Source organism: Dermochelys coriacea, chromosome 3 (assembly GCF_009764565.3).
Source record: "Dermochelys coriacea isolate rDerCor1 chromosome 3, rDerCor1.pri.v4, whole genome shotgun sequence".
Lineage (NCBI taxonomy): Eukaryota > Metazoa > Chordata > Testudines > Dermochelyidae > Dermochelys > Dermochelys coriacea.
In genome coordinates, this window is record NC_050070.1 from 195,148,079 (window position 1) to 195,169,146 (window position 21,068).

The 21,068-nt window shown below is 53.0% G+C and overlaps 1 long non-coding RNA gene across 1 annotated transcript in view; it reads left to right on the top strand.

Annotated features, from left to right (window-relative positions):
- The window catches only part of LOC122459570, a 40,971-nt gene extending 19,903 nt beyond the window's left edge, over positions 1 to 21,068 (top strand). Inside the window, exon 2 of the long non-coding RNA XR_006280355.1 lies at positions 20,706 to 21,068. This is a non-coding gene — a long non-coding RNA (uncharacterized LOC122459570). The remainder of the gene's footprint in view (positions 1 to 20,705) is intronic.

Consider the following 21,068-nt stretch of genomic DNA (forward strand, 5'->3'; position numbering starts at 1 on the left):
TCCCCCTCAGATTTGGGGGGAGTCCTCCCAGCCGGCGGGAAGGGCCAGGGGAAGAAGAAGGGGAAGGGCCCCGCTAAAAAGACCAGGCCCTCCATGGCAGGGGCTGCCCCGATGCCCCGGCCCCATCTCCAGCTGGGGCGCCCCTCCCCGCTGTTCCCTCCACCAGCTCTGCAGGTGTCCCTCCCCCGGCCCCTAGAGCATACGCCCAGGTGGCGGCAGCCCCCCCGCCTGCCGCTACATCATTTCTCCAGCCCACCGCCTCCGCTACCATCTATAGCGGCCGGGGCCCCTTTCCCACCATGACCAGGAAGCACGGCGTCCGTTGCCTCCTGGTGCCCGCCTCACCCCACGTGGAGACCTATGTGCGGGCGTTGGCGAGGGTGGTGGGGCCCACGGCCATTGTGGCGGCCTCCAAAATGTATGGCAAGGTCGTCTTCTTCCTAGCATCGGAGGCCGCCGCCCAGGAGGCGGTGGAGAAGGGCCTGGCGGTGGGGGGCGTGTTCGTCCCCTTAGAGCCGCTAGAGGACCTAGGCGTCCGCCTGGTTCTGACCTCCGTCCCTCCCTTTCTGCCCAATGCCGCCCTGTTACCCGCCCTTTCTACCTTAGGGAAGCCCATCTCTGTCATCAGCCCTCTCCCGTTGGGCTGCAAAGACCCCGCCCTCCGTCACGTCCTCTCCTTCCGCCGGCAAGTGCAGCTTCAACTGCCGCCGGCGGCGCGCGACGGAGAGGCACTCGAGGGGTCCTTCCTAGTCCCCTACCAGGGGACCCATTACAGGGTGCATTATTCCACGGGGGAGGCCCGGTGCTACCTCTGCCGGGCGATGGGGCACGTCCGGAGGGACTGCCCCCTGGCCCGGGAAGGAGGGGCATCCAGGACACCCGAGCCCCGGCAGGGCACCGGCCCCGTCATCGCCGACGCCCCTGGCTGCCCGGCACCCGAAACTGCCCCTCCTCCTTCCCAGTCCACCATTGGTCCCGCTCGGGCCCAAGGGTACCTCCCCCACTATGCCCAGACGAGCGGGAGAACCCCGCCCCCCGCTGTTTGCAATCTGGCGGGGCCTGTGGAGGAGGGTGCGGCAGGGACACTGCCAAGTATGGGAGAGGACCCGCCCCAAGGGGAATCTTCCCTCCCTTGTGCTGCCCCACCGTTACCCCATCGAGTCCCTGAGCCATCGCCTCTGCCCCCTGACACAACCCCTGCTAGCCAGCCCCCGGATGATGCCATGGAGGGCTGGGCCCTAGTCCAGGGGAAGCGGGGCAAGCGGAAGGCTCGAGCTCCGCTCCTCCCATCTGATGTGGAGGCCCCCCGGAAGACCAGGAAGGGGGGCACCGATGCCGAGCCTTCCGCTCTACCCACGGGTGTGTTCCACCCACCAGAGCCGGCTGGGGAAGACGTGGCAGCACTGGAAGGCGGTATCTCCCTCCACGGGAGTCCCTCCCCTCCAAGACCCCCGAGGCACCATCTGAAACCCCAGTGTGCCCCAAAGTAACCATCGCGTCAGGTGCCGGCGGGGAGAATCCTGGGGTAGCGGAAAACAATTTCCCCTCTATATATGAGGAGATCGAGGCCCTGGGTCTGACCCCGGTCACCCAGGGGGAGGACGATCCTATGCCAGCGGGCCTCGATCTGGGCGACTTCTTTCCAGCCCCCCTTTCCCCATACTCCCTCCCCGTAACCGTTGCTTCTGCTCCCACCTCCGAGGAGCCCCTGGACTCCTCCATCAACCCGGCTGCAGAAGGCATCCTGCTGAGAGCCACCGAGCCAGTTGAGGCGACGGCCAGTGCCACGCGGCTGGAACCTGAGCCACCAGGGGCATCCCTCGCTGGTGAGGAGCATTCGACCTCCTTTCCGGGAGAGGACCCTACAGAAGAAAGTCCACCTCCTGATGCCGTGGCTGCCAAATCCACCAGACAGCTTGCGCCCGGCATCGGTGAGAGCCCTCTCCCGACCCAGAATCTCATCTCTACCCCTGCCCCTGCCCTTCTGCCGCCCACCTCCCGAGATATTATTGCCACCCCTGGGACAGTCTCCTTCCCCTTTCCAACAGATGACTCCCAGGGAATGGCCTTGTGTTTGCCCGTCCCGACCCACCAGGGGCTGCTATCCTCCCTCCGCCGCCCCCTATCGCCCCAGCATTCAGGTCAACCCATCAAGAGCCCCGTCGGGGGTCCGCACCCTGTCTGCCCGTCCCGCTGGGCCAGGGGACTGTACCAAGGGCCCCATCGGGAAGCAACCAGACCATAACCCCAGCCCCCCATGCGCTGCGAGAGGAGTTGCGGGAGTTCCTAGAAGACGTCCGTGGCTCCCGCAACAAAGTCCAGCTTGCCCTCCAGCGATGGGGGGACTTTAATCAAATCCTCCGGGCCGCAAGGGCCCTCATGGGGGAGGGGAAAAGGACCGGGAGACAGGGCGCCGCGGCCTACCAGCGGGTCCGCCACTTCCGTGACTCCTTACTCACCTACGGGGTGGGTCACGGACTGCTACGCGGCCCGCCGGGAGCCACGAGCATCCCTGCCGGCGAGGATCCCCCCCAGCCCTCCTCATGGCACCCTTTACCATCGCAACATTGAACACCCGTGGCTGTAAGATGGGTCTCCGCAGGTCCCAGGTGCTCTCCTTCCTTCGAGAGGGGAGGTACTCTGTGGTTTTCCTGCAAGAGACCCATACGGATCCGACCGCCGAAGACAGCTGGCGGCTGGATTGGGGGGACAGGGTCTACTTTAGCCACCTCACAGTTCATACGGGTGGAGTGGCGACCCTGTTCTCCCCCGACCTACGGCCCGAGGTGCTGGGGGTCGCCGAGGCTGTGCCGGGTCGCTTGCTGCACCTCCGGGTCCAAATGGAGGGGCTCGTAGTCAACCTCGTCAACATCTATGCCCCAGCAGCGAGCCCAGAGCGACTGCAATTCTATCAGCAGGCATCCGCCTTCCTCGGCACCTTGGATCCTCAGGAGTGCCTGGTCCTGGGAGGGGACTTTAACATCACCCTTGAGGAACGGGACCGCTCGGGGACCGAGAAGAGCCAGGCCGCCGTGGCCGTCCTCCAGGAGATAGTCGAACACCACTCCCTGGTGGACGTCTGGCGCGACCACCACCCGGATGACGCTTCCACGTTCACCTTTGTCCGGGTGGAGGCCCATAGGTCGCGCCACTCCCGGTTGGATCGCATTTATTTATCACGCTTTCATCTTACACGAGCCCACTCCTCCAGCATCCGGCCGGCCCCATTTTCTGACCATCACATAGCCACCGTGACAGCCTCCCTCTGCGCGGAGAGGCCGGGGCCGGCCTATTGGCATTTTAACAACAGCTTGCTGGAGGATGCGGGCTTCGTGGCGTCCTTCCGGGAGTTCTGGCTGGCCTGGCGAGGGCAGCGGCGTGCCTTTCCCTCGGCACGGCGGTGGTGGGACGTAGGGAAGGTGCGCGCCCGGCTCTTCTGCCGTGACTACACCCGGGGCACCAGCCGACGGAGGGATGCAGCGATAGAGCAGTTGGAACGGGAGGTCTTAGAGCTGGAGAGGCGTCTGGCCGCCAGCCCCGAGGATCCACCCCTCTGCGGAGCGTGCCGGGAGAAGCGGGAGGAGCTCCGGAGCCTCGAGGACCATCGGGCCCGGGGTGCCTTTGTTCGATCCCGCATCCGTCTCCTTCGGGAGATGGATTGCGGCTCCCGCTTCTTCTACGCCCTGGAAAAAAAGAGGGGGGCTAAGAAACATATCATCTGCCTACTGACTGAGGATGGCACCCCCCTCACGGATCCGGTGGAGATGTGCGAGAGGGCGAGAGCCTTCTACGCAAGCCTTTTCTCCCCGGAGCCGACCGATCCTAACGCTTGCAGAGTGCTGTGGGAGGAGCTCCCGACGGTCAGCGTGGGCGACCGAGACCGGCTAGAGCTGCCTCTCACTCTGGCCGAGTTCTCGGAAGCCCTCCGTCGCATGCCCACCAATAAATCTCCGGGCATGGACGGGCTGACCGTGGAGTTCTACCGCGTGTTCTGGGACGTCCTGGGCCCAGACCTAGTCACCGTCTGGGCCGAGTCTTTGCAGAGCGGGGTCCTCCCTCTTTCGTGCAGGCGAGCCGTGCTCGCCTTATTGCCGAAGAAGGGGGACCTCCGCGATTTACGAAATTGGCGTCCCGTCTCGCTCCTCAGCACGGACTACAAAATCGTGGCAAAAGCCATCTCCCTGAGGCTAGGGTCCGTGCTGGCGGACGTGGTCCACCCAGACCAGACCTACACCGTCCCGGGCCGCAGTATCTTCGACAACCTATATCTGGTCCGGGACCTATTGGAACTTGGGTGTAGGGATGGTCTGTCGTTCGCCCTCCTGTCTTTAGATCAGGAGAAGGCGTTCGACAGGATGGATCACGGGTATCTCCTGAGCACTCTGCAGGCGTTTGGCTTCGGACCCAGATTTGTGAACTTTCTCCGGGTGCTGTACGCTTCCGCAGAGTGTCTGGTAAGACTCAACTGGACCCTGACCGAACCGGTCAACTTCGGGCGAGGAGTACGGCAGGGGTGCCCCCTCTCAGGCCAGCTCTACGCTCTGGCGATCGAACCCTTCCTCTGTCTCCTCCGAAGGAGGTTGACAGGGTTGGTGCTGAGGGAGCCGGAGCTGCGGCTGGTCCTGTCGGCATACGCTGATGACGTACTCCTCATGGTCCAGGACCCGGGCGACTTGGTGCGAGTGGAGGCTTGCCAGGCCATCTATTCAGCAGCCTCCTCTGCGCGGGTCAACTGGGTCAAGAGCTCTGGCTTGGTGGTAGGGGACTGGCGGCAGGCGAGCCCCCGCCCACCCGCGCTTCAAGCCATCCGGTGGAGCACGGGTCCGCTGCTCTATCTGGGCGTTTACCTTTCTGCCACGCATCCCTCTCCGCCGGAGAACTGGCAGAATTTAGAGGGCGGGGTGATAGAGCGGCTCCGGAAATGGACAGGACTACTCCGGTGCCTCTCCCTTCGAGGGAGAGCGTTAGTGCTTAATCAACTAATCCTGTCCATGCTTTGGTACCGGCTCAACACCCTGGTCCCAGCCCCGGCTTTCCTGACCAACCTGCGGACATCGATTCTGGAGTTCTTTTGGTCAGGACTGCACTGGGTCCCTGCAGGGGTTCTCCATCTACCTGTGGAGGAGGGAGGGCAGGGCCTCAAATGTCTGCTTACTCAGGTCCATGTCTTCCGCCTCCAGACCCTGCAGAGGCTCCTTTATGGTGCAGGTAGTCCGGCGTGGAGCATACTGGCGCACGCCTTCCTACGCCGCTTCCGAGGGCTCCGATATGACCGGCAGCTCCTTTATCTCCATCCGAGAGGTCTTCCGCGAGACCTCTCCGGGCTGCCGGTCTTCTACCAGGACCTCCTCCGGACCTGGAAACTCTTTACAACGAGCAGGTCCGTGGCGGCCACCGAGGGGGCAGATCTCCTCGCGGAGCCCCTGCTACACAACCCCCAGCTCCGTTTGCAGGTGGCGGAGTCCCGCTCGGTGCGCCAGAGGTTGGTCCTGGCAGAGGTCACAAGAGTCGGAGACCTCCTGGACTATGACCGGGGAGACTGGCTGGATCCCCTAACCTTCGCTCAGCGCATGGGGCTTTCCAGACCTTGTACTCCCCGATGCATACTTCAGGAGGTGAAGGCCGCTTTGCCGCCCGCTGCTCGGGTTTATCTCGACCGGGTCCTGCCCAAGGGCACGCCCCGCCCACCCACTACCCCAGGCCCGCCGGACCTTTTAATTGGACCCCTCCCCCGTGGACCCAATCGATCCCTTCACCCCTTCACTAGAAGCCGGCTGCACGAGATGCAGCCGGTCTGTTTTCAAACCGCGCCAAGAAAACATCTCTACACGCTCGTGTTCCACACCCTTCACGCCCGCACCCTCGTGTCCCGCCCCGATACAAAATGGCGGGACCTCCTGCCACCTTTGGAGGGTGAAGAGCCCCGGTGGGCCAGCCTATATTCCATCTTAGTCCCAAAGCCCGCCGGGGATGTCAGTTGGCGGCTCCTTCACGGAGCCGTGAGCACGGGCGTGTACTTGGCGCGGTTCACCACAATCCCAGACACCTGCCCCTTTTGCGGCGTGAGGGATACCCTGGCACATGTCTACCTGGAGTGTGCCAGGCTGCAGCCCCTATTCCGGCTCCTCACCAATATCTTATTACGTTTTTGGTTGCACTTCTCCCCTCACCTTCTCATTTATGCACTCCCTATCCGTGGCCCCACAAAGCCCCGGGATCTCCTGGTCAACCTCCTCCTGGCCCTAGCTAAAATGGCCATCTACAAAACCAGAGTGAGGAGGTTGGCCGATGGAGTCTCCTGTGACTGTAGGGCCTATTTCCGATCCTCGGTCCGTTCACGTATCCGGGCAGAGTTCCTCTGGGCGGCGTCCTCTGACTCCCTTGACGCCTTTGAGGAGCAGTGGGCTCTGTCCGGGGTTCTCTGCTCGGTGTCCCCGTCCGGTTCCCTTCTTTTGACCCTTTGACCGCACTCCTGTCCCTGTTATTTTATTAGTTGTCCCCCGGAATTTTTTGGGTATCTAGGTCCTGTGGATCCCCCTTTTAGGCTGGGGGGGATCCTTTAGCTGTGGACGGGCCTCGCCCGCCCACTTCCCGGATCCCAATAAGACTACTCTCCCACAGCCTTCTAGCTTGGAGGGAGGTGGGAAGCTGCTACTCCTGCTGCTACTAGGCCCTGGGCTCTCCCTGCTGCTCCGGCTGCTCCCCTGGCTGGGCCAGACACCCCCACCCCGTTCTCTGCTGCCTGCTTGCTGGACCCCCCACTCTTGGGTGCTGCTACTGCTCCAACTGCAGCCCTGGGGTGGGGAGGGGGCTGCTAGCCCACTCCCCAGAGAGGAGGAGTGAGGGACCCCAGCCACTGCTGTTGTGGACACCACCACCACCACCACCACCTGAGAGGGGTCCATTCTGCCTGCCTGGACCACCACCTGGAGCTGCTGCTGCTGCTGCTGAAGCCCGAGGAGGAGAAGAAGAGGATCATCTGCCAGTGGGGCAGCACCTAGAGACTTTGCAGACCACCGTGGAGGGGGCCCTAAGACTGAGTAATTTTCAAACTGTGCTCTTGTGGTGGGGGTTTTGACTGTGTTTGTAGGGACACCGGGGGTGTGGTGTGGAGCTGCCCCCCGATCCATCTGTGTGTCCCCCCCAACCCCCACCACTATTACTACCACCGCTGCCCCCTCCACCACCCCCACTGGCTGTATACCATCTGCCTCAGCTCCTGCCTCTGGACTCAGCTGCTTGCTTGGCTTGCCACGCCCTATTTCCACCCTTTGGGCCAGAAGCAGCAGCAAGCTAAAAAAGACTTGTGCAAGTGCACATGGGCACATGTGCCCCCTGGACTGCCTAACCCCCAGCTTTGCCCTTTACTACCTGCCCCATTTTGCCACTTGCTTTGCCTCCTCTTTTGCTCCAGCCCCCCTTACTAGCTTCAGTTTGTTTGCCTGCCCCGCCCATTTCCTTCTGCAGCCTTTGTTTGTTTGCCCCACCCCAGCCTCTGAAGCTAGCCCCTTGGTTTCCCTGTTCTACCCCCAGGCCGCTTAGCCCCTCGCTCCGTGTGCCCATGCCCCCTCCCATGCGCTTGTGCAACTCCCCATTTCAGTTGCAACCCTCTTCACTGCACCCTCAATGTTGTTGAATCCCCCCCCCATAGTGCACCAAGAGGAGCCGGAATTTCCACCTTGTGTCGGTGACTGACCCCTAACCCCTGATTGCCCCCCGTCCAGCCCACCCCTTTTGGCACCCTCCTCCCCTACCTGCAGCCTAGCGGGAAGGAGTGGTCGACCTGCTTCCCCTCTCCCCTCCTCCTTTTGGTATCCCCCTTTCCTCCTTGCTCATGATGGCGGGGGATGAGACGGGTGAGACATCTCTCGTAGCCCGAGCTCTCCCTCCCCCGCCTGCCCCTCTGTCCCCCCCCCAAGCTTCTACGTCCGCTGCCAAACCATCTGCCATCGCCCCCGCTGGGGCACCAGCAGCGACGGGCACCGGGGTGACCTCCACTGCTGCCACGTCTATCACCCCCTCAGATTTGGGGGGAGTCCTCCCAGCCGGCGGGAAGGGCCAAGGGAAGAAGAAGGGGAAGGGCCCCGCTAAAAAGACCAGGCCCTCCTTGGCAGGGACTGCCCCCAATGCCCCGGCCCCATCTCCAGCTGGGGCGCCCCTCCCCGCTGTTCCCTCCACCAGCTCTGCAGGTGTCCCTCCCCCGGCCCCCAGAGCATACGCCCAGGTGGCGGCAGCCCCCCCGCCTGCCGCTACATCATTTCTCCAGCCCACCGCCTCCGCTACCATCTATAGCGGCCGGGGCCCCTTTCCCACCATGACCAGGAAGCACGGCGTCCGTTGCCTCCTGGTGCCCGCCTCACCCCACGTGGAGACCTATGTGCGGGCGTTGGCGAGGGTGGTGGGGCCCACGGCCATTGTGGCGGCCTCCAAAATGTATGGCAAGGTTGTCTTCTTCTTAGCATCGGAGGCCGCCGCCCAGGAGGCGGTGGAGAAGGGCCTGGCGGTGGGGGGCGTGTTCGTCCCCTTAGAGCCGCTAGAGGACCTGGGCGTCCGCCTGGTCCTGACCTCCGTCCCTCCCTTTCTCCCCAATGCCGCCCTGTTACCCGCCCTTTCTACCTTGGGGAAGCCCATCTCTGTCATCAGCCCTCTCCCGTTGGGCTGCAAAGACCCCGCCCTCCGTCACGTCCTCTCCTTCCGCCGGCAAGTGCAACTTCAACTGCCGCCAGCGGCGCGCGACGGAGAGGCACTCGAGGGGTCCTTCCTAGTCCCCTACCAGGGGGCCTGTTACAGGGTGCATTATTCCACGGGGGAGGCCCGGTGCTACCTCTGCCGGGCGATGGGGCACGTCCGGAGGGACTGCCCCCTGGCCCGGGAAGAAGGGGCATCCAGGACCCCCGAGCCCCGGCAGGGCACCGGCCCCGTCATCGCCGACGGCCCTGGCTGCCCGGCACCCGAAACCGCCCCTCCTCCTTCCCAGTCCACCATTGCTCCCGCTCGGTCCCAAGGGGCACCTCCCCCACTATGCCCAGACGAGCAGGAGAACCCCGCCCCCGCTGCTTGCAATCTGGCGGGGCCTGTGGAGGAGGGTGCGGCAGGGACATCGCCAAGCATGGGAGAGGGCCCACCCCAAGGGGAATCTTCCCTCCCTTGTGCTGCCCCACCGTTACCCCCTCGAGTCCCTGAGCCATCGCCTCTGCCCCCTGACACAACCCCTGCTAGCCAGCCCCCGGATGATGCCATGGAGGGCTGGGCCCTAGTCCAGGGGAAGCGGGGCAAGCGGAAGGCTCGAGCTCCGCTCCTCCCATCTGATGCGGAGCCCCCCGGAAGACCAGGAAGGGGGGCACCGATGCCGAGCCTTCCGCTTTACCCACGGGTGTGTTCCACCCACCAGAGCCGGCTGGGGAAGACATGGCAGCACTGGAAGGCGGTATCTCCCCTCCACGGGAGTCCCTCCCCTCCAAGACCCCCGAGGCACCATCTGAAACCCCAGTGTGCCCCGAAGTAACCGTCGCGTCAGGTGCCGGCGGGGAGAATCCCGGGGTAGCGGAAAACAATTTCCCCTCTATATATGAGTAGATCGAGGCCCTGGGTCTGACCCCGGTCACCCAAGGGGAGGACAATCCTATGCCAGCGGGCCTCGATCTGGGCGACTTCATTCCAGCCCCCCTTTCCCCATACTCCCTCCCCCTAACCGTTGCTTCTGCTCCCACCTCCGAGGAGCCCCTGGACTCCTCCATCAACCCAGCTGCAGAGGGCACTCCGCTGAGAGCCACCGAGCCAGTTGAGGCGACGGCCAGTGCCACGCGGCTGGAACCTGAGCCACCAGAGGCATCCCTCGCTGGTGAGGAGCATTCGACCTCCTTTCCGGGAGAGGACCCTACAGAAGAAAGTCCACCTTCTGATGCCATGGCTGCAAAATCCACCAGAGAGCTTGCACCCGGCATCAGTGAGAGCCCTTTCCCGACCCAGACTCTCACCTCTACCCCTACCCCTGCCCCTGCCCTTATCCCGCCCACCTCCCGAGATGTTATTGCCACCCCTGGGACTGTCTCCTTCCCCTTTCCAACAGATGACTCCCAGGGAGTGGCCTTTGTGTTTGCCCGTCCCGACCCACCAGGGGCTGCTATCCTCCCTCCGCCGCCCCCTATCGCCCCAGCATTCAGGTCAACCCATCAAGAGCCCCGTCAGGGATCCGAACCCTGTCTGCCCGTCTCGCTGGGCCAGGGGGCTGTACCAAGGGCCCCATCGGGGAGCAACCAGACCATAACCCCAGCCCCCCATGCACTGCGAGAGGAGTTGCGGGAGTTCCTAGAAGACGTCCGTGGCTCCCGCAACAAAGTCCAGCTTGCCCTCCAGTGATGGGGGGACTTTAATCAAATCCTCCGGGCCGCAAGGGCCCTCATGGGGGAGGGGAAAAGGACCGGGAGACAGGGCGCTGGACCATCGGGCCCGGGGTGCCTTTGTTAGATCCCGCATCCGTCTCCTTCGGGAGATGGATTGCGGCTCCCGTTTCTTCTACGCCCTGGAAAAAAAGAGGGGGGCTAAGAAACATATCATCTGCCTACTGGCAGAAGATGGTACCCCCATCACGGATCCGCTACTTTTCTATAGCCATCTGGCCTTCCCCTGTCATAACACACATATCTTAGATGAATAAAACTGAAAGATTATTGGGGGATGTTTTTTCTTTTTCTCCCCTCCCTGTTTGTTTTTGTATTTGACAGTACTCTGTGTATAGTGAGTTTGTTTCTTTGTCTCATGCCCTAGTATGATGTCCTGACTGTTGTAGAAGGCTACTGTGCATGCCCTTCCCCAGCCACTCCAGCAGGGGGTTCGTAGAGCACAGTAGAAAAGCACATACCTTGACTTTCAGAACATAGAATGAAAATAAGGGCTGATAGATAGAAAGCCCATATATTTATTTTTAAAATGAATAAATTGGGTATGAAAATGATTGGGACAATAACCAGGGAACTCCATGATGCCATTTTACAGAGCTGCTTTCTTCATCAAAGAGATTCCAGAAATAGCTGACAAGCATATCTAAAGTACTGTCTTTATGGAAACTCTTAAAATACATTAGAGACTAACAAATTTATTAGAGCATAAGCTTTCGTGAGCTACAGCTCACTTCATCGGATGCATTTGGTGGAAAAAGCAGAGGAGAGATTTATATACACACACACATACACACACAGACAGGTTTCAGAGTAGCAGCCGTGTTAGTCTGTATTCGCAAAAAGATCATCATCTGGACCCATGGAAAAGAAGCTCTTGAGGAATTCCACCATGATTTCAACAATTTCCATCCCACCATCAACCTCAGCCTGGACCAGTCCACACAAGAGATCCACTTCCTGGACACTACGGTGCTAATAAGCGATGGTCACATAAACACCACCCTATATCGGAAACCTACTGACCGCTATTCCTACCTACATGCCTCTAACTTTCATCCAGATCATACCACTCGATCCATTGTCTACAGCCAAGCACTACGATATAACCGCATTTGCTCCAACCCCTCAGACAGAGACAAACACCTACAAGATCTCTATCATGCATTCCTACAACTACAATACCCACCTGCTGAAGTGAAGAAACAGATTGACAGAGCCAGAAGAGTACCCAGAAGTCACCTACTACAGGACAGGCCCAACAAAGAAAACAACAGAACGCCACTAGCCATCACCTTCAGCCCCCAACTAAAACCTCTCCAACGCATCATCAAGGATCTACAACCTATCCTGAAGGACGACCCATCACTCTCACAGATCTTGGGAGACAGACCAGTCCTTGCTTACAGACAGCCCCCCAATCTGAAGCAAATACTCACCAGCAACCACACACCACACAACAGAACCACTAACCCAGGAACCTATCCTTGCAACAAAGCCCGTTGCCAACTCTGTCCACATATCTATTCAGGGGATACCATCATAGGGCCTAATCACATCAGCCACACTATCAGAGGCTCGTTCACCTGCGCATCTACCAATGTGATATATGCCATCATGTGCCAGCAATGCCCCTCTGCCATGTACATTGGCCAAACTGGACAGTCTCTACGTAAAAGAATGAATGGACACAAATCAGACGTCAAGAATTATAACATTCAAAAACCAGTTGGAGAACACTTCAATCTCTCTGGTCACTCGATCACAGACCTAAGAGTGGTTTCAGAGTAGCAGCCGTGTTAGTCTGTATTCGCAAAAAGAAAAGGAGTACTTGTGGCACCTTAGAGACTAACAAATTTATTAGAGCATAAGCTTTCGTGAGCTACAGCTCACTTCATCGGATGCATTTGGTGGAAAAAACAGAGGAGAGATTTATATACACACACACAGAGAACATGAAACAATGGGTTTATCATACACACTGTAAAGAGAGTGATCACTTAAGATAAGCCATCACCCACAGCAGGGGGGGGAAAGGAGGAAAACCTTCCATGGTGACAAGCAGGTAGGCTAATTCCAGCAGTTAACAAGAATATCAGAGGAACAGTGGGGGGTGGGGTGGGGGGGAGAAATACCATGGGGAAATAGTTTTACTTTGTGTAATGACTCATCCATTCCCAGTCTCTATTCAAGCCTAAGTTAATTGTATCCAGTTTGCAAATTAATTCCAATTCAGCAGTCTCTCGTTGGAGTCTGTTTTTGAAGCTTTTTTGTTGAAGTATAGCCACTCTTAGGTCTGTGATCGAGTGACCAGAGAGATTGAAGTGTTCTCCAACTGGTTTTTGAATGTTATAATTCTTGACGTCTGATTTGTGTCCATTCATTCTTTTACGTAGAGACTGTCCAGTTTGGCCAATGTACATGGCAGAGGGGCATTGCTGGCACATGATGGCATATATCACATTGGTAGATGCGCAGGTGAACGAGCCTCTGATAGTGTGGCTGATGTGATTAGGCCCTATGATGGTATCCCCTGAATAGATATGTGGACAGAGTTGGCAACGGGCTTTGTTGCAAGGATAGGTTCCTGGGTTAGTGGTTCTGTTGTGTGGTGTGTGGTTGCTGGTGAGTATTTGCTTCAGATTGGGGGGCTGTCTGTAAGCAAGGACTGGTCTATCTCCCAAGATCTGAGAGAGCGATGGCTCGTCCTTCAGGATAGGTTGTAGATCCTTGATGATGCGTTGGAGAGGTTTTAGTTGGGGGCTGAAGGTGATGGCTAGTGGCGTTCTGTTGTTTTCTTTGTTGGGCCTGTCCTGTAGTAGGTGACTTCTGGGTACTCTTCTGGCTCTGTCAATCTGTTTCTTCTCTTCAGCAGGTGGGTATTGTAGTTGTAGGAATGCATGATAGAGATCTTGTAGGTGTTTGTCTCTGTCTGAGGGGTTGGAGCAAATGCGGTTATATCGTAGCGCTTGGCTGTAGACAATGGATCGAGTGGTATGATCTGGATGAAAGTTAGAGGCATGTAGGTAGGAATAGCGGTCAGTGGCTATCCTTCAACAAAAAAGCTTCAAAAACAGACTCCAACGAGAGACTGCTGAATTGGAATTAATTTGCAAACTGGATACAATTAACTTAGGCTTGAATAGAGACTGGGAATGGATGAGTCATTACACAAAGTAAAACTATTTCCCCATGGTATTTCTCCCTCCCCCCCCCCCCCCCACTGTTCCTCTGATATTCTTGTTAACTGCTGGAATTAGCCTACCTTGCTTGTCACCATGAAAGGTTTTCCTCCTTCCCCCCCTCCCGCTGCTGGTGATGGCTTATCTTAAGTGATCACTCTCCTTACAGTGTGTATGATAAACCCATTGTTTCATGTTCTGTGTGTGTGTGTGTATATAAATCTCTCCTCTGCTTTTTCCACCAAATGCATCCGATGAAGTGAGCTGTAGCTCACGAAAGCTTATGCTCTAATAAATTTGTTAGTCTCTAAGGTGCCACGGGTACTCCTTTTCTTTTTGCGAATACAGACTAACACGGCTGCTACTCTGAAACCTGTCTGTGTGTGTGTGTGTGTGTGTGTGTGTGTGTATATAAATCTCTCCTCTGCTTTTTCCACCAAATGCATCCGATGAAGTGAGCTGTAGCTCACGAAAGCTTATGCTCTAATAAATTTGTTAGTCTCTAAGGTGCCACGGGTACTCCTTTTCTTTTTGCGAATACAGACTAACACGGCTGCTACTCTGAAACTTAAAATACATTAAACACTTGCAAACATAAAATTCTGCAGAGAAGGAAGTAATTCTGCCACTCTTCATCTTTGGATAGAGATTATTTAAGGGAGGGGCAGAGAAAACAAATTTAATTTGATCTTAACTCTTCTTTTTTTAATTCACCCTCACATAGAGAAGCCCTAGCTGGACTCTCCTGTTGTACCTGCCACTCCTAGAAATATTTGTTTACTCCCCTTTTTAATCTTTTATTACTCCTATTATTTCTTCAGGTTGGCTAACACTATATTTCAGATATGAGTGAGGCCGCATTTATTCTTATTCCATATGTGGTGTTGTCTGGCTCAGTGACCTGTAGCCTTGTGCAGTATTGCCATGGTTTCCTCCTCACCCTGGTATCTGATGCAGGTGGGTGTGACTTGAGAGGCTAAGGGAATGGAAAGTGAAAGTGTGGTGTGGCTGTAGGGGAAACAGGCACTTTTATCTGGAAGCCCTGACAGTATTAAAAGATTGATCTATTTGAAAACAATGTATCTCACCATTTTTATTTGAATTCTCCTGATACTTCACCATATGCCATATACTTGTACATATTTACATGTATACTGTACTGCATGTCTGATATGTGTGTGTGTGTGTGTATTTGTCATATATGTATATATGACACCTCACCTAAATGAAGAGACATTGTTCAAAACATTTTGGATGCAAAGTGGAATTAAATCCTTCCATGATCTGTATATGAGTTGGCAGGACCTGAGGGGCTCTTTAAAAACACTATACTTTCTATATTGTGACCTTTGGTGAACTGATACTGGTCAGTTCCTCCTGTTCTCTGCCTGTGGCATGCAATTGTCTCTTGACAACTGTAATACTGTGGTTTAATTCTGATCCTTAGTCTTGGTGTGAAGGTGGCTGGGTAGAGTTTAGTGGCCTTTGAGATACAGGAGATCAAACTAAATTATCTGTAGATCCTTCCAGCCTTAAGCTGTATTACTTTCTGACCTTGGCAGGGTAGTCATTGAAAAATGTGTTCTGATACCATCTGCTCCGATAGTTAGGCCATTCTGCAATAGATCAATTCTTTTCCATTCTGATACCAGTGGTAGAATGACAAATACCATCCTGGCCACTATGGATGTAGAAGCCCTCTACACCAACATTCCACACAAAGATGGACTACAAGCCGTCAGGAACAGTATCCCCGATAATGTCATGGCTAACTTGGTGGCTGAACTTTGTGACTTTGTCCTCATCCATAACCATTTCACATTTGGGGACAATGTATAACTTCAAGTCAGCGGCACTCCTATGGATACCCGCATGGCCCCCTAGTGTGCCAACGTTTTTATGGCTGACTTAGAACAACACTTCCTCAGCTCTCGTCCCCTAATGCCCCTACTCTACTTGCGCTACATTGATGACATCTTCATCATCTGGACCCCCATGAAAAAGAATCTCTTGAGGAATTCCACCATGATTTCAACAATTTCCATCCCACCATCAACCTCAGCCTGGACCAGTCCACACAAGAGATCCACTTCCTGGACACTACAGTGCTAATAAGCAATGGTCACATAAATACCACCCTGTACCGGAAACCTACTGACTGCTATACTTACCTACATGCCTCCAGCTTTCATCCAGCTCCATTGTCTACAGCCAAGATCTGATACAACCGCATTTGCTCCATTCCCTCAGACAGAGACAAACACCTACAAGATTTCTATCAAGCATTCTTACAACTACAGTACCCACCTGCTGAAGTGAAGAAACAGATTGACAGAGCCAGAAGAGTACCCAGAAGTCACCTACTACAGGACAGGCCCAACAAAGAAAGTAAAAGAACGCAACTAGCTGTCACCTTCAGCCCCCAACTAAAACCTCTCCAGCACATCATCAAGGATCTACAACCTATCCTGAAGGACAATCCCTAACTCTCTCAGATCTTGGGAGACAGGTCAATACTTACTTACAAATTAACCCCCCAACCTGAAGCAAATACTCACCTACAACCACACAACAAAAACACTAACCCAGGAACCTATCCTTGCAACAAAGCCCGTTGCCAACTCTGTCCACATATCTATTCAGGGGACACCATCATAGAACCTAATCACATCAACCACACTATCAGAGGCTCGTTCACCTGTGCATCTACCAATGTGATATATGCCATCATGTGCCAGCAATGCCCCTCTGCCATGTACATTGGTCAAATTGGACAGTCTTTACGTAAAAGAATGAATGGACACAAATCAGACGTCAAGAATTATAACATTCAAAAACCAGTTGGAGAACACTTCAATCTCTCTGGTCACTCGATTACAGACCTAAGAGTGGTTATCCTTCAACAAAAAAGCTTCAAAAACAGACTCCAACGAGAGACTGCTGAATAGGAATTAATTTGCAAACTGGATACAATTAACTTAGGCTTGAATAGAGACTGGGAATGGATGAGTCATTACACAAAGTAAAACTATTTCCCCATGTTATTTCTCCCCCCACCCCACCCCACCCCCCACTGTTCCTCAGATATTCTTGCTAACTGCTGGAAATAGCCTACCTTGCTTGTCACCATGAAAGGTTTTCCTCCTCCCCCCCCCCTTGCTGCTGGTGATGGCTTATCTTAAGTGATCACTCTCCTTACAGTAAAAAGAAAAGGAGTACTTGTGGCACCTTAGAGACTAACAAATTTATTAGAGCATAAGCTTTCGTGAGCTACAGCTCACTTCATCCGATGAAGTGAGCTGTAGCTCACGAAAGCTTATGCTCTAATAAATTTGTTAGTCTCTAAGGTGCCACAAGTACTCCTTTTCTTTTTGCGAATACAGACTAACACGGCTGCTACTCTGAAACCTCTCCTTACGGTGTGTATGATAAACCCATTGTTTCATGTTCTCTGTGTGTGTATATCAATCTCCCCTCTGTATTTTCCACCAAATGCATCCGATGAAGTGAGCTGTAGCTCACGAAAGCTTATGCTCTAATAAATTTGTTAGTCTCTAAGGTGCCACAAGTACTCCTTTTCTTTATCCTTACCTTTTGTTCTCGATGGTCACCATTCCTGCTATGAAAGGCTCATGGAAAGACTTTCTGATGTGGAGTCAGTTTGCTTTTAAAATTCATGAGCTATTGAAAGCCCCCTAAACCACAGCTATTTGGCTTACAAATACCCCACAAGTGTGTCTGCAGAGTTCCTATGTTCCTTGAAGACAAGCTAGATCTTGCACAGATTAGAAGCTCTGAGGACTGTGACAGACGAGCTTGTAAGTTCTGCAAGGCTAATGAAGAATTGTGCCATCTATCAAGAGCTAACCAGCATTATCAGCAGATCACTTCAATAACTCACAATATTCCACCTAATCTTATCATTGTGCACTAGTTCCCTTTGAGACTATTGAATAAATCACATTTAGACTTTTTAAATAGATCAAGCTTTAAAAACAAAAACAAAAAAACAATCCCTAACTTTACAAAATGCGAGGCCTTTTTTCTCCACTGTCTTGCATCTAATGTCAACATTTACGCTGTGCAAAGTGGGTGTAATACACTACCGGATCAGAATGATGATGTCTTACATTCACTCTGCACAGGTCTAAATGACTACACAAGGTGCAAGGCAGTGGCGAACCAGATCTTTTAGCCTTCTCCCAAACCTCCCTTGTCTGATTAACCTCATATATTATCATTACACCTGTTTATTGCATTACGTGTCTTAAAACAAAAAAGCTTTCTTAAAGTACATTTTACAGGGAAACATGTTTTCTTCTAATTCACTGTATCTTGAAAACTATTATAATATTTTTCACACTTGTTAACAGGAAAACATTGTAGACGTGTATTGTAAAAACCATAAGTGATGCTTCTTTACTCCCTTTTCTTTCTCTTGGCAGGTGATATTTGTGCGGTAGTGATAACTACGCATGATTACAAACACTATTATATAACTGCAACCATATTGTGCCTAATCCAGTCCTACCTTTCAGCCTTTGCAACCCCAATAAAGAAAGTCAGGGCAGAACTGACCCATTTTGTCTGCTATATTACCCATATTCCAGAGGATGTGGCAAGCAGTAATTCACGGCATTGTTGTGGGTAGCTCACTAAAGGGAAGAGTTCCAGGAAATATGAGAATATACTTGTCTGTACCTTCATTATTCACTGCCATTATGCCAAGCTCAAACATATTTTCCATAGGAGACAAACCGGGGTGGGGGGAGGGGCGGGGAAGGGAACGACACACGCACGATATTGGATTTAGGCAGTTTGTCTAACAAATTTCTATTAAAATTAAAAAAAATATTTTAATTCTCCCCACCCCCCCAAAAAAAATGTTACAGAGCTAATAACTTAGAAGACACACCACTGGAGAATAAGAATGGTTGCACTTTGGTCTTTATTGTAACTAGACACACATGAAAAGTCACCCAGTACTTTAGACTTCCTCAAACAACTGGGCATGATTCTGAATATGCAGATAGAATGCAGCCTTAGGGTCTGAGCCTGCCAGGAGATCCATGCAGACAACCTCTGGGCCCAGGCCTATCCTCACTGGTTTCAATGGGGTTCTGCCCACCCAGAATTCATTGAAGGGTCAGGTGTTTCACTCTGAATGTCTTTAACCAGTTTATTAGATAGCTAAAACTAAGGTGTTAAAATGTTAACTTTTTTAATTCATAAAAGTATGAAACTGAATTCTCCCATTGCTAATGGAACAGCCATTGCACCACTATGTACACTGGAACTGGCAATGGGCACTTCTGCTGACACAGTGACAGCCTGCTTGACTTTTCTTCACATTGTAACAGCACCTGTACTGACAGCGTAACAGCTGGGAGGAGTGTTAGTGTACGAGGAATTTCCAGTGTAAAACAAAGCAGAAATTGTCATGTATCAAAACTAGGAATTATAATGGTTCCATTTCACTTTTATCACATATGAAGAGTAATTAATACTGACGCCTAGACATTGCAGTTTAGACAGGCTCAATCCTGCCAAGAGCTCTTTATGCACATGTGCCAGTGGAGCAGATGGACTTGCAGGCTAGGGACCCAAGTATCTAATGAAAATAACATGGAACGTTTATTGGATTCCAAAGGGAAGGGTGTTTTCTCCCAGTACACAGCATGAGTCTGTTTTAACTAGAGCTGCATAAATATTAGGGTCTACCCCCAACCATGAGAATTAACATAACCATTTTAGTTCAACAGGGATTATCTCTGAACTATGGAGATCTGGTTTCAAAACAAACTCTGTCCATTACTCAAAAAGAAAAGGAGTACTTGTGGCACCTTTCCTCTTGTCCCCATGTGTCCCTGCACATGCCTCACTTGTCCCCATGCACCCTTCTCCCTCTGGCCTCATGTGTCCTAAACCCCTGCTCAGCCACCCCCTGCTCCCTGTCCTCATCTGTCCCTGCACCCACCTTGCCCATTTCCATGCACCCCCTCCCCATCCCATGTGTCCCTGCCCCTGTTCCCATGTGTCCATGCACCCCCACTCAGCCACCCCCCCGCATCCCTATGTGTCCCTAAAACCCCTGTCCCCATGTGTCCCTGCCCCTCCTAGCCCCCAGAGTCTCTACACTCCCACACAGCTCTCTCCATCCCTATCTGGCCCTTCACTCCAACTGAGCCACCCTGCACTCCCACTCCCATTCAGCCCCAGTCCTGTCTGTTCCCCCAACTAGTCCTTCTGAACCAGCCTATGTGATTTCCCCCCTCTCCCCCAAGTAGCCCTGTGTACACCGCTCTGTCAGTTCTCCCCCATATCTCATGCTTCCTCACCTAGCCCCACAGGCAGGGAGCTGTGAGGAATGCAGCCTCTGCTCTCTCCATATCACTGTGGACTGCTATGGCAGGTGAGCAGTGAGCCAGCTGTCTCTGTTCTGATGCCACAGCAGCCCCTGGTGGGCAAAAGGTGTAACTGCAGAGCCTCTCCAGCAGAATATATTTTCTGCAGAGAAAAGGACACATGAATTCTGCACGTGTGAAGTGGCACAGAATTCCCTTAGGAGTAATAAAGGCATATGGATGACCACATAAATCTTGCCATACTGTCCTCATTATGTTCCCTCTCAAGTGAAATCTCATGTAACCAGTATCAAGTTTAAGTGTTTTTTGTCCCATTGCCATTTAGTTGTTTTAGACTTATATTAGTATATGTTTTAAATTTTAATTTAAAAAGTACTTAAAATGTGGCATAACACAATTCCTGGAAAAAATTTTACATTGTGGAATATAGTACTATCAAATGGCTGGATTATATTTTAAACTAATCTCATGCTTTCAAAATATGACCTTTTTATGTGGTATAAAAATAATCTCATTAGTTAATGAATGTAGGCAATGCGTAAATTATATAGTGATGGTGTCCTATTAAACTGAATTGTGTATTATTTGCTCTTTAAATAGATTTTTTTAAAGCTAAAAGGATAAATAAATTTAGTAAATTATCTAGCTAATTTTTCACCACAATAGCCAGTGAAAACTGCATAGTTAGTCTTTAATTAGTGATGAATTTATAACTGCTAAAATTAGGTATCTATTTTTATTCCTTTTGTTTTCTGTCGTAGGGAGAAGCGGGAGCTGCTTCATCAGTTCCATTTTGATATTGCATGTGGTCTCAGAGGAAGGACTCCATAGAAGAATTAGTGCAACAACCCTACTAGAGATGAAAAAATATTGTAAAAGGTCATTCTTCTGTCATACAAGCCAAATTATGAACTCCTTACTCACAATGGTGAGCAGTTCCATTAGTCCCTTTGACTGTTTGTTTGATTTAACCGAGATGCATACTAAATAATGTATAACCCTTTCTCTGAATTAATTGCTCAAGGATTTAAAATATAGTTACCAACTACAGGTCTATAGGTTATAACTGACTAGTATCAACAAATCAAGGGTAGAATAAAGATGATAGCATTTCACTCTTCTAA